A 14,826-nucleotide genomic window follows, 5' to 3' on the forward strand; every position below is an offset into this window, starting at 1 on the left:
ACTGCTTCTGGTTATTACTCTTATTTCCCCTATTCTGCACTTAAAAATTTTACCCATGTTTTGTGCCTCGGATCTCCAGAAAAGAATACTGTAACTAGTAAATGAGTGTATGTAGTATTAGGACATCAGCTGTTGCAAACTAATGCTAGAACTGTAAGAGCAAAAGATTATGATGACTTACTTCTTAACTGCATCTTTGTGTGTTCAGTCCATGTTAGTTGACAATCAATAATGCCCCAAAAATTTGGTATTTGTTACACAGTCAATAAATTTTTCATCTGTGTGTAATGTGACAGAATTGTGTTCACTCTTTGCACTAATGTGCATACTGTTTGTTTTCTTTATGTCCAATATTAATTTACTACATCCTGTGCAATTGTAGCTATCCCTGTGAATTTCATTAACTTTCTCTAATAGGAGCTTTGGTGTTTTAACAGTGACTGTGATGTTGCTGTCATCAGCAAGGAGAAATTTTTATCTGTATCTGATATTGTCTGTAAAATTATTTATATATATTATGAATAGAGTTGGAGCCAATGCACTACACTGAGGGACACCTATATGCTTGTAGCCTGGCAAATGCTTTACTAAAAAATTTTCATCAGATGTTTGAAGTCACTCTGTGCAAGACTGGAAATACTCATTTGCTATTCCCATTACACGTAGTGTTTCTAGCATGTTTAACAGTATATTATGATAAACAGTGGTGTCAAAAGCCTTGGACAATGCTACAGATGTGTCTGTAAAACAGTCATCCTTGCCAAGAGTTTCACGTAACATTTTTGTGAAACCTGTAGTGATTGATATTATACTTCTCCTCTTTGGAAATTTAACTGTGCTTCATTATAAGGTTGTATCTATTCATGTCATTTATGAATCTGGCCTGTTGATTTCAATACTCTTTGCATTACCTTCCTTTAGGAAGAGCTCAACTTGTGCATGCTCTAGATACTCTGGTGAAATATCTGAACTACAGGGCTCATTTGCTTCAATTGTTAATGGGAGCTGTTTGCTCTCTATGCATGCCTTTAGAACAGAGACTTTAACTTCACATATATCTGCAAACTTCTTATTTTTTAATTTCTGTGTAGTCTTCCTGACTTCCAAACTCTGTTGTAGGAAGCAGCATCATTGTACCATGTAAGCCATTGTGGATGCTACATGTGTTTTAAAAAGATTTTGTTGCAGCTTCACTACAACGCCAGAGAAATAATCATTTACAAAATTTGCCAATCCATGAATGTGTTCCATTACTCTACGACTATCTTTGGTTTGTATGTTGTTATAGTTGTGTCTGCATTTCCCAGATTCTTGTTTTATGTCATCCCACACTACTTTGGTTTGATTTGGCATTATTGTTTGGCAGAAAGCAGTAACCTCCTACATATTTTTCTGTATCTTTGATAATAACCAAGGAACTGTGGATTAATGTAGTGACTTTGTAGAGAACTGAGAAATTTAAGTGTCTGGGAGGACTTTCTAAAACCTGCAGCTGTAAGTCTGTTTTCTTTAGCTTCTGCTGCAGAAGTGGCTACTTTTCAAAAAGCCTCCTCATAAATTAATTTAGACAGTGTGCAAAATTAAAGAACTTAACACCTACAATGTTTTCGATATATACTTCATTCCAGGTTTTAGTTGCTGGTGCCCTATGAAAAGTATGTATTTTACATTCACAGATAATCTTTTTGTAGGCCTGCTGTTTTGAAGGTTTTATCAAGGGTGCCTTTATCTTTATTATTTGACAGTAATGATCAGAATGGCCAAGGTCTCTTATAAATACTTTACAGTTTTCCCTGTGCTATCTGGTCTAAAACTGACACTGAACTTTTGATATCCTAGTAGCAGTGCTTACCATTTGTGACACACCAAAAGTGTTCAGAAGGCTTAGGATGTTATTGCTGATTTCACCCATACATTAATATACAGGATGACCAAAAAGTCATGTTAACATATGAAAATGCACTAATTCACTGAATAATGTTAGTAGAGAGGTGATACTTGATACAATGCCTGAAATGACGCAAGGTTTTACTGAAACTAAAAACAAGTGTAAAAACTGACCAACTTATGGTACTGGACAGCAACAGATCAGTGACACTGAATGAGAATTGTTTTTTATGAGCTATAGTGAGAGAGGGAGTCACATGCACCAGCAATAATGTCATGTAGACTTTGCCAGAAAAGGCATGGTTACCAAAGCTTTATCATCAGAAAAGAATCAATCACTTAAGCTTAATATTAGCAAAAGAAAGGTATTCCAGTGTGTAAAGCTCATGCAATGAGGATCACTGTGAAGAAAATTATCGCAAATTCTGAAGCCATGGAATGTTCAGAAGAGCAGCCCTATAGTGGACAATGGCACAGAAGTGCTACTGCTACTTGGACAGTTCTGGAAGGAATGGAGACTTTAGCAGGCTCATGCCCACAAGGTAAGGTAGTGTTCCTGAAGTCAAATATCACACCACCACTTTTGCACTACTGTTTAGAGATCACTAAGGTGTATCCTCAAAGTCCCGTTTCCTCATAAACTGTTATCCATCAGTTCTGTGATGCAGAGAACATATGCTGTGTGAGCACTTCAAAAAATGGGGGAAAAGGACAATTGGTTGCTTGACGTGTTGTGGACCTATGAAGCCCATTTGACCCTAACTTCACCCTTGCTATTTGGAGCATGCTATTTTTTAACGAGGTATTTTAAATAAAGAGGATTTATCTACCATCCCATTCAATGATGGGAAAATGGTTTACTGTGCAATTTATCAATGTGTTGTGCCTGTGGAAATAATACTACTAGGATTTTTTCTACTGTTTTTAATGAGTCTACTTTATCCTTTGGTGTCATATCTTTGTAAGGCAACCTTATAGTGATGTTATTGCTTTTTAACACGTTAATGATGCATGGATAAGTCCCTCGTGCACTTGGCATGCAGAAATTGATTATTTGTTTATATAATGCACAGTGGTGGTAATTGTTAAACATTAAAAGCCTTATATCTATGGGTGCCTTCTTGAAAAGTGGGTATTTGTGGAATTCTGGGGAAAATGGGTTAAATTACAACAAACTGCAGCAACAGACTTATCTAAATATAGCTTAGGACAATGAGTGGGTTCATGGGGGTGGCTGAAAGCGGCAAGAGTGTATTTGTTTAAATGTTACACTTTGATATTTCTTAAACGGGGTACATCTGTGTAAATTACGTAATATTATTCTTGAAAAGACGTTAAAAAGTGGATTTTTTGAATATTGGGAGCAAATCGGCACTATTGTAACAAATTAGAGCAAACACTCACAAAACTGTAAGTAGCAGTAAATTGTAGTAATGAGAGCAAGGCTTTAATAATGTTTGCATTTAACTGTGAAGATTATTTTTATTGTGCCTAGGGGACAGTGGCAAATCTCTGCAGTGATCCGTCCACTACAGTGAACAGACAAAGAATGACAAAAATTCACTCGACTGGAATATAAATGAAAGGGGAAGACGGGAAATTTGTTGTAACTAATCTTATTGGTGTAAAAAGGTAAGGAAGATATGATTTCTTGCCTCTTGTAAATCTTCCTATTGACCTAGGTCAGTGGGGGAATGGTGACCTTCGTTTTGGTCTTAGAACCCGGACAGAGGATGGGTGACCAAGGAGGGGACAGTTGACATGTTTTGGGTTGCATCCTGACCTTCAATGTACCATACGCAATTGCCTCAGAGACGTGGGTGGTTTGCCAGCTTGCACCGTGACGTTGAGATGAGATCATTATCTTAGGAAGAAAGCACCCTGCCCCACTAATAAAGCGCTGACTGAAAAGGATGGAATGATATAATATAGAGCGAAAAAATATAATCATAGTGTTTGACGATTTTTACAACCGTAGGGGGGTTGCACTTCAAGACACGAGAAAGAGCACAGGAATGTTACTGATTCTGATTCAAATGTGGTGCAAGTATTCAGGGAAATACGTTAAGGCAGGCCAAGATTTGCGCTCCACGAACGCAGCCAATTCTGGTCAGCACTCCGGCTTTCCTCGCCACTGTGCTATTCCTAGCGGGTGTGCGTTGAGACGCCTATATGCTGAAGGCTGCACACACAGGAAACTTAGGAAGACACGTTTTCAACATAGTACAACAGTTCCTAAGAGCGAAATCGGCATCATACGTTCACAAGCAGATTTTATCCCACGTATTTAATTTCAACTTTTTCTTTTCTGCCAAAACAATAACTTTTATTACTTGATTAAAGAAGTATACATTAGGTAGTGCTAATACGGTGAGAGGAACTACAAAAAGCTTTACCTATAGGCATTTAATATCAAGTTATTACGTTTATAAATTTTTGTTTATAATGCGTAATATGTCGTGGACTATGGTTCGTGATGTGGTCAAACACATGGAGTTACGCAGTTTAAAATCTGCTAACCCTGAACGCTGGTGAGACGTTGTCAATTTCATGGGGGAAAAACACCTGTATTGAACCAAACATTGAAATAACTTTAGTGACTTCTCTTTGTGCAGTCGAAGATATTGGTCTTAAGGTGACGTTTTATCACTGTCTTTTAAACACTGTAAGTAGGCTTTATAGGGTTTTTTTTATTGGTAACGCCACGTAGCGCTCTGTTTGAAAATCACTGGCTGTGTTGTGTGCAGTCTGTGGCTGATTTGCATTGTTGATGGCTATTGTAGTGTTGGGCAGTTGGCTGTTAACAATGCGTAGCGTTGCGCAGTTGGAGGTGAGCTGCCAGCAGTGGTGGATGTGGGGAGAGAGATGGCGGAATTTTGAGAGCGGACGATCTGGACGTGTGTCCATCAGAAAGAGTAAATTTGTAATATTGGATATCATGGACTGATATATATATTATGACTTTTGAACACTATTAAGGTAACTACATTGTTTGCTCTCTATCAAAATCTTTCATTTGCTAACTATGCCTATCAGTAGTTAGTGCCTTCAGTAGTTTGAATCTTTTATTTAGCTGGTAGTAGTGGCGCTCGCTGTATTGAGTAGTTGGAGTAAAGAAGATTTTTGTGAGGTAAGTGATTTGTGAAACGTATAGGTTAATTTAGTCACGGCCATTCTCTTATAGGGATTATTGAAAGTCAGATTGAGTTGCGCTAAAAATATCGAGTGTCAGTTTAGTGATGATCAGAATAAGTAAAGAGAGAAATGTCTGAGTACGTTCAGTTTTGCTCAGCTGTTGGAAAATCAAATAACGTAAGGGGTTTACCAGCGCAGTAATTCACTAATTTTTCGAAGGGGACGTTTCATAACACCTGGACTAGACAAACAGGTTGTTGAACTGGGTGCTACATTGTATGTCTATCACGTCAAGTTGGAAGTAATGAGGTACATCAAGAGCCAAAAGAGGAAACGATCTGACAGATAAATCTAAATCAGTCTTCAGTTGCGAAATTTCTTTGCGAAATTGTGATGAAAAGTTTGAATTATTAAAACGTAGACATTTATGTCAGGGCTGCAAATGACTACCTCGACTTATGGAAAATGTTCCAGGCCATGAATCGAAAGCTGTTGTTTTCCCAAGGACTTCTTTTTGTTTGGTGGCATCAGTCTGTTCATCACACGTTAATAAATGATTCTTCCCCTGCATTAAGGCATTTCATGAATTCAAATAATACATGATGACCACAAAACATTTTGTCACTACTTTACTTACCTTAGCCTCAGTTATTGTCCTAATGGCTCCCTTCAGTTCAGTCACCATTCACTGCCGTTCGTCATGTTAGTAGGCAGAGGTTTTTATGTTGGTAACGCCACGTAGCACTCTGTATGAAAATCACTGACTGTGCTGTGTGCAGTCTGTGACTGGTTTACAATGTTGGAATTTTTGCTGTTGTAGTGTTGGGCAGTTGTATGTGAACAACCCATAGCGTTGTCCAGTTGGAAGTGAGCCGCGTAAGACTGAATGTCATGAACTGATATATATATATATATATATATATATATATGATGACTTTTGAACGCTATTAAGGTAAATACATTGTTTGTTCTCTATCAAAATCTTTCATTTGCTAGCTATGCCTATCAGTAGTTAGAACCTTCAGTAGTTAGAAACCTTTATTTTGCTGGCAGTAGTGGCGCTCGCTGTATTGAGTAATTCGAGTTACGAAGATTTTTGTGAGCTAAGTGATTCATGAAAGGTATAGGTTATTGTTGTTAGTCAGGGCCATTCATTTGTAGGGATTATTGAAAGTCAGATTGCGTTGCACCAAAAGTATTGTGTATCAGTTTAGCGATGATCAGAATAAGTAAAGAGAGAAATGTCTGAGTACGTTCAGTTTTGCTCAGCTGTTTGAAAATCAAATAACGTAAGAAACTTCCTGGCAGATTAAAACTGTGTGCCCGACCGAGACTCGAACTCGGGACCTTTGCCTTTTGCGGGCAAGTGCTCTACCATCTGAGATAATAACATAAGAGTTTTTCCAGCAGCGTCATTCATAAATTTTTCTAAGGTGAGGTTTCAGTCATAAGACAAGTGCATCGTATCGACTTTCTGGTTGGTGTCATAATGTTCCAGTAAGTGTTTATCCAGTCTATAGCAGTGCGATGGAATATTAAAGCACTTTTCATGGTCTTTAAACGATACAAAAAGTAAGGCAATTCCCATTCGGCACTGAACGATGTGGCTTCTCCACATTTCATTTTTAGACAAGTGCATAGATGCCGCAGTATTCCTGGAGTAGAACGTAAATGAAATTTAACGTAAGTAGTTGTGGTGTCACCGCCAGACACCACACTTGCTAGGTGGTAGCTTAAATCGGCCGCGGTCCATTTAGTACATGTCGGACCCGCGTGTCGCCACTGTGTAATCGCAGACCTAGCGCCACCACCAAGGCAGGTCTCGTGATACGAGAGAGCACTCGCCCCAGTTGTACGAGAACCTAGCTACCGACCAGATGTACGAAGCCTTTCTCTCTCATTAGCCGAGAGACAGAATAGCCATCAGCTAAGTTAATGGCTACGAACTAGCAAGGCGCCTTTAGCCATACAGTGATTGTACTTCAAGTCTCCTGTGTATCGTCAAGATCGATGTACCACAATGATATTAAAGATAAGTATTAATCAAGCTACGTACTTTTCTTCTTAACATTAATAACGTAGCCTGTTCCAGTACTTCACGCCCGTCTGCGTTAGTCTAGCTTGCCTTTTCAGCCATCTCAACTTCACGGTGTCGGCCCAGATACCGACACAACAGTAGTATTGTCAGAAAACTGATTGGCGTCTGAGAAGGCGAATGTTTTGCTCAAATAGCGACTGGCAGCAACCTTCATTTTGTTCTTCCTCCTCACCCCTCATCCTCAGTCGCTGCTGTGCCTGGGAGCACATTCGGAGCACTCGCGCTCGTAGAGCGCTATTTGTAGGGCCTGCACTAATACCTTAAACTGTATTCAAGGAAAAGGTGAGGTGTGTAATAAAATATTTACACAAGCATTGTTTAAACGGCATAAAGTTAAAATTATTTATGTGGTACATAACACAACATTTCTGAAAATATTCAAAGTGTCACACAGTTCGAAATATTCTACATAGAACGCAGTAATTTTTGAAGTCACTAAATCATGGACGAACATGGGCAATAGAGTGTAATGTTCAGGTATACTGGCTTGAGGGTGTAGAATGGACGCAGGGAGCTAATGAACTTGGTCCTTCGTAAAAATTGTGGCTACAGGCCTCAATATGGGATGTGGAGCGATGAGAGCAAATGTATATTTATAATATTACAGTGGAAGGACATTAACTTTGAATTTGGATATTTAGAGATTAATAAGTCACTGGGATAGGGGACGACTGACCTTACATTTGAATCTGAAAAAAACTAGTCATACATCAGGACCTCAACTGATGGGCCTTAAGTTTGGATCTGAAGGTAGAGGCTGGGCATTGAGATCTGAGGGTATTGGACGAAGATTAGGATCAGATGGTATAAGTCTAAGATTGTGATCTGAAAGTATCGGTTTTAGGTTTGGATCTGAAGGGATCAGACGGACATTGGGATTTGATGGTAAGGGATGGAGGTTAGGGTCAGAGGGTATAGGTCTAAGGTTGGGATCTGAAGGTATGGGTTTTAAATTCGGATCTGACGGTATGGGGCGGAGATTAGGGTCAGTAGGTATAGGTCTAAGATTGTCATCTGAAGGAATAGGTTTTAAATTTGGATCTGAGGGGATTGGCTGGACATTGGGATCTGAGGGTAGAGGATGCAAGCTAGGGTCAGAGGGTATAGGCCTGAGATTTGGATCTGAAGGTATTGCTTTTAAGTTTGGGTCTGAAGGAATCACACTGCCAATGGGACTTGAGGGTATGGGATGAAGGTTAGGGTTAGAGGGTACAGGTCTCAGATTGGGATTGTCAGGAAGGGGCCGTACGTTTGGTGCTATAGGAACCGATCTAGCACTCCTGTCTAAGATTACAGATGGGCCATATGAACTGGAGCGCGAAGTTTTGAAAATATGGTTGATGAAATGGGGAGCTATATCATCGCTTGCTTCCTGGAGATCTTGTTGATTGATGTGCTTAGAAATGTAATAGTCTTCATGTATTTTTTCACTGTGTCGTCTAAAGCCCGAATCACTTCCAGAGGCAAAGTCGCTTGGCTCTGAAACTCCGTGGCGATCACCTTCATTATGTTGTGCACGCACTATAATGACACAGAATGCGAACACCTCTGCGATTATCTGGAATGACAGAAAAATTTGTTAGTCTTTGTTAATGCACACAAGTATGTTAACAAAGTTTCTGTTTAGCTTTAAACAAAATTCTAGGAACAAATTACACGTTTTCTAGCTGACAACCACAATAGCTCCATGAGTGAATATGACTCCGTGGCAAAGTTGTAGCTGTATGCTCTGCTAGTATAAGGGTTACATTGTCACTAATTGTGAAAAAAAATAGTGCAACGTTATTAGAAACGCATGAACAAACACTTGCGAAACGATTATATTCTGCTCTTAAACATGGCTCGAAACAGGCATTACATCACTGCGATACTACTGTTTTCTAATCCAAATGAGAAACTGTGAAGATATTTACTAACGTTATGTAGTCATCAGATATGCGGGACGTTCATTTATTATTGTTATAATGGCTCAACAATTTCGAGGAAAAATCAAAAGCAACTTCAAGCTCGTATGTGGAGTTTTGCGTCAACCACTGAACTCACCTGTGAAAACTACAGACTGGAGCAGAGAAAATTTATTTCACTCTTTCACTCTATAACAGTTAGGAGGAGTTTAACAACTAAATATTTATAACATAAAGGTCCGATTCACATCAATTGTTTGCATATATTATAAATGTTCAGTGGATATCGTAACTAATTTTATTTTGGAAAGGAACATTTGATGGAAATGTAGTTCGATTGTAGGTGAATACTCAATCAGTATCGAGGCACATGTATACGTAGCAAAATAGTTACAAAGTGTGAAGTGCCTCCATGGCCTTCAACCAAATTTATGAGCATATAATGGAGGCTCACAAAATGTACACTGCTTACTCACATTCCACGGTAACGTTACGTGATGTACAATGGGACTGCCTGTGCACATCTTGTCCACTGCTGGATTAACTAAGTGATTTGTCTGAGTTTGTAACAGAAATCGTGGGCCTGGGTGCTAATGGAGCAGTATGTTTCGAAACAACCAAGTGTGAAAGCATTCACTGTACCATAAAAGAGTGTCGTGAATGTAAGAGGGGTGTTCAGTACGTAACCCAACACATTTTTCTTTTACTCGGTCAATTCCCGTTGAAAAAATGCGGAACTTATTTTGGGACTTTGTGGATTATTTCCGCTTCAGCCCCTATACTTTCATGAGGTTTCGATGGGTGACGGCGCTATACGTAGCCTTCGAAACGATTTTGTAATGGAGGTGCCTTCCAAGCAAAGAGCTGTCATTGAGTTTCTTTTGGTGGTAAATCACAGAATCACAGATACTCATAGGCGCTTGCAGGATGTCTACGGAGACCTGGCAGTGAACAAAAGCACGGTGATACGGCGTGCAAGGCGTCTGTCATTATCTCAACAATGGACCGGTCCTCGTCATCCTCCTTACAACCCGGATTTCGCACCTTCCGACTTGTATCTGTTTGACCCCATGGAGTATGCACTTCGCGTGAAACAGTACATGGATAATGGGGAGGTTATTGATTCAGCAAGATGTTGGCACCGAGGTCGACCAGCAGGTGGCACATTCAGGCCCTCCAGGAAAGATGACGTAACGCCACCGTATTGAGCGCTGATTATGTTGAAAAATGGAGTTTTGTAGCCAATAGAGTTGGGAATAACATAGTGTAATGGAATCCCCAATAAAACCAACCTACTTTCAGAAAAAGTGTGTTGCATTAATTAATGAACGCCCCTCGCACAATGACGGTACTGTGACGCTGTAGAGCTACACGTACTTCTGACGTTCGAATTGAACGTCGGCTACTATAGGACTTGAAGGCTAACTGTCTTCCTACATTGGAACATACCACAGCCCAAGTAACACATGGAACAACCTCACTTAGATCCAGGATAACAAGTAAGCAAAAGGGGTCTTCGAAGTATGCGCTATGGACCCATGCTCATGACAGTAAAGAAACATTACTATTTTAAATTATTACGCGAAAATATCTGATGGAGAGAGGTCTAGCGCATGCTCTAGTGGCCTCCACAGGATTATTCGTTCACTTTATGACTACACCTCTCTTTTGTTTACGAAGCCATTCTCGGAGTTCACGTTCGGCACCAAATAATGATTATCTGTCTTGGAAAGGGTAGGCAATCTTAGGAACATATTACAGTTTGCAACATCCATAGAATTGGTTTCGTGTGTCTGGATGAACAAGTTCAAGAATTCAAACTGTTTTCCTGGATGTAGAATGCCTCGGAGTGTAACCTTAAAGAAGATCATGATACCTGTAAGAATTCTCCGCGATGCATTATTCAACGGCCGCGGAACACATTCCAAACAGCGTGGATTTTGATACTCGTATTTGTGCCCATCTATAAGTACCTGACTACGTCACTTCCTGATCTAGCAATAGCTGCTCAGGGTACTAAAAGGAAATTAGAGTTTAACGTCCCATCGTTGAGGGGATTGTTGGAGACTTAGCACAAACGTATTGAAGAAGAATGGGGATGGAAATTAGCCATTTCCTTTCGAAAGGAAATATCCGGGCAGCTGCCTTAAGAGACTGATTATTGTAGCTTTCTGTTCGTGAAACGTTACACAGAACACGTTTTCTTCATTTCTATCCAACTTAGAGGCAAATGCTTTGTACAAAACGTCATGTACTGTGTTTAGATGGTGCAGAAACAATGAAAAATGGTGTAGTTCAAATTGTCCTCACGCACTTTAGCTGGAATTATTAATTTTTTCTACTACAAGAATCGATTTCACTGCACTTTACAAGAGATACTTCCATGTTGTTGTTGTTGTTGTGGTCTTCAGTCCTGAGACTGGTTTGATGCAGCTCTCCATGCTACTCTATCCTCTACAAGCCTCTTCATCTCCTAGTACCTACCGCAACCTACATCCTTCTTAATCTGCTTAGTGTATTCATCTCTTGGTCTCCCTCTACGAGTTTTACCCACTACGCTGCGCTCCAATACTAAATTGGTGATCCCTTGATGCCTCAGAACAAGTCCTAGCAACCGATCCCTTCTTCTAGTTAAGTTGTGCCACAAACTTCTCTTCTCCCCAATCCTATTCAATACTTCCTCATTAGTTATGTGATCTACCCATCTAATCTTCAGTATTAATCTGTATCACCACATTTCGAAAACTTCTATTCTCTTCTTGTCCAAACTATTTATCGCCCATGTTTCACTTCCATACATGGCTACACTCCATACAAATACTTTCAGAAATGACTTCCTGACACTTAAATCTATACTCGATGTTAACAAATTTCTCTTCTTCAGAACGCTTTCCTTGCCATTGTCAGTCTACATTTTATATCCTCTCTACTTCGACCATCATCAGTTATTTTGCTCCCCAAATAGCAAAACTCCTTTACTACTTTAAGTGTCTCATTTCCTAATCTAATTCCCTCAGCATCACCCGACTTAATTCCACTACATTCCATTATCCTCGTTTTGCCTTTGTTGATGCTCATCCTATATCCCCCCTTCAAGACACTATCCATTCCGTTCAACTGCTCTTCCAAGTCCTTTGCTGTCTCTGACAGAATTACAATGTCATCGGTGAACCTCAAAGTTTTTACTTCTTCTCCATGGATTTTAATACCTACTCTGAATTTTTCTTTTGTTTCCTTCACTGCTTGCTCAATATACAGATTGAATAACATTGGGGAGAGGCTACAACCCTGTCTCACTCCCTTCCCAACCACTGCTTCCCTTTCATGCCCCTCGATTCTTATTACTGCCATCTGGTTTCTGTACAAATTGTAAATAGCCTTTCGCTCCCTGTATTTTACCCCTACCACCTTCATAATTTGAAAGAGAGTATTCCAGTCAACATTGTCAAAAGCTTTATCTAAGTATACAAATGCTATAAACGTAGGTTTGCCCTTCCTTAATCTAGCTTCTAAGATGAGTCGTAGGGTCAGTATTGCCTCACGTGTTCCAATATTTCTACGGAATCCAAACTGATCTTCCCCGAGGTCGGCTTCTACTAGTTTTTCCATTCTTCTGTAAGTTAGTATTTTGCAGGTGTGACTTATTAAACTGATAGTTCAGTAATTTTCACATCTGTCAACACCTGCTTTCTTTGGGATTGGAATTATTATATTCTTCTTGAAGTCTGAGGGTATTTCGCCTGTTTCATACATCTTGCTCACCAGATGGTAGATTTTTGTCAGGACTGGCTCTCCCAAGGCCGTCAGTAGTTCCAATGGAATGTTGTCTACTCCGGGGGCCTTGTTTCGACTGAGGTCTTTCAGTGCTCTGTCAAACTCTTCACGCAGTACCTTATCTCCCATTTCGTCTTCATCTACATCCTCTTCCATTTCCAAAATATTGTCCTCAAGTACATCGCCCTTGTATAGACCTTCTATATACTCCTTCCACCTTTCTGCTTCCCCTTCTTTCCATCTGCGCTCTTGATATTCATGCAAGTGGTTCTCTTATATCCAAAGATCTCTTTAATTTTCCTGTAGGCAGTATCTATCTTACCCCTAGTGAGATAAGCCTCTACATCCTTACATTTGTCCTCTAGCCATCCCTGCTTAGCCATTTCGCACTTCCTGTGGATCTAATTTTTGAGACGTTTGTATTCCTTTTTGCCTGCTTCATTTACTGCATTTGTAGATGTTCTCCTTTCATCAATTAAATTCAATATATCTTCTGTTACCCAAGGATTTCTACTAGCCCTCGTCGTTTTACCTACTTGATCCTCTGCTGCCTTCACTACTACATCCCTCAAAGCTACCCATTCTTCTTCAACTGTATTTCTTTCCCCCATTCCTGTCAATTTTTCCCTTATGCTCACCCTGAAAGTCTGTACAACTTCTGGTTCTTTCAGTTTCATCTCCTTAAATTCCCACCTTTTTGCAGTTTCTTCAGTTTTAATCTACAGGTCATAACCAATAGATTGTGGTCAGAGTCCACATCTGGCACTGGAAATGTCTTACAATTTAAACCCTGGTTCCTAAATCTGTGTCTTACCATTAGATAATCTATCTGAAACCTGTCAGTATCTCTAGGCTTCTTCCATGTATACAGCCTTCTTTTATGATTCTTGAACCAAGTGTTAGCTATGATGAAGTTGTGCTCTGTGCAAAATTCTACCAGGCAGCTTCCTCTTTCATTTCTTAGCCCCAATCCATATTCACCTACTACGTTTCCTTCTGTCCCTTTTCCTACTACCGAATTCCAGTCACCTATGACAAATAAGTTTTCGTCACCCTTCATTATCTGAATAATTTATTTTATTTCATCATTTATTTCTTCAATTTCTTCGTCATCTGCAGAGCTAGTTGGCATATAAACTTGTACTACTGTAGTAGGCGTGGGCTTCGTATCTATCTTGGCCACAATAGTGCGTTCACTATGCTGTTTGTAGTAGCTTACCCTTATTCCTATTTTCCTACTCATTATTAAACCTACTCCTGCATTACCCCTATTTGATTTTGTGTTTATAACCCTGTAGTCACCTGACCAGAAGTCTTGTTCCTCCTGCCACCGAACTTCACTAATTCCCACTATATCTAACTTAAACCTATCCATTTCCCTTTTTAAATTTTCTAACCTATCTGTCCGATTAAGGGATCTGACATTCCACGCTCCGATCCGTAGAACGACAGTTTTCTTTCTCCTGATAACGACATCCTCTTGAGTAGTCCCCACCCGGAGATCGGAATGGGGGACTATTTTACCTCCGGAATATTTTACCCAAGAGGACGCCATCATCATTTAACCATACAGTAAAGCTGCATGCCCTCGGAAAAAATTATGGCCGTAGTTTCTCCTTGCTTGCAGCCATTCGCAGTACCAGCACAGCAAGGCCGTTTTGGTTAGTGTTACAAGGCCAGATTGGTCAATCATCCAGACTGTTGCTCTTGCAACTACTGAAAAGGCTGCTGCCCCTCTTCAGGAACCACACGTTTGTCTGGCCTCTCAACAGATACCCCTCCGTTGTGGTTGCACCTACGGTATGGCTATCTGTATCGCTGAGGCGCGCAAGCCTCCCCACCAACGGCAAGGTTCATGGTTCATGGGGAGGGGGGGGGGGGGCTTGTAATGTAATAAAAACATAATCACCAATGAAATGAGGGCAATATTTACTATTTATTTATGTCCGTAATGCCAAAACAATGAAGTACGTATCACATGTAAAAATTCTCCAAATGTTTGGAATTTTTCAGTATTTTCCACTTTTG

General features: G+C 40.0%; 1 protein-coding gene across 1 annotated transcript in view; it reads right to left on the minus strand.

Annotated features, from left to right (window-relative positions):
- LOC126482365 (cell surface glycoprotein 1-like) overlaps positions 1-14,826 on the minus strand; it is a 1,103,416-nt gene that overhangs the window by 342,937 nt on the left and 745,653 nt on the right. The gene's annotated exons all lie outside the window — the stretch shown is intronic.

The sequence above is a fragment of the Schistocerca serialis genome, chromosome 5, assembly GCF_023864345.2.
Source record: "Schistocerca serialis cubense isolate TAMUIC-IGC-003099 chromosome 5, iqSchSeri2.2, whole genome shotgun sequence".
NCBI classification, from domain to species: domain Eukaryota; kingdom Metazoa; phylum Arthropoda; class Insecta; order Orthoptera; family Acrididae; genus Schistocerca; species Schistocerca serialis.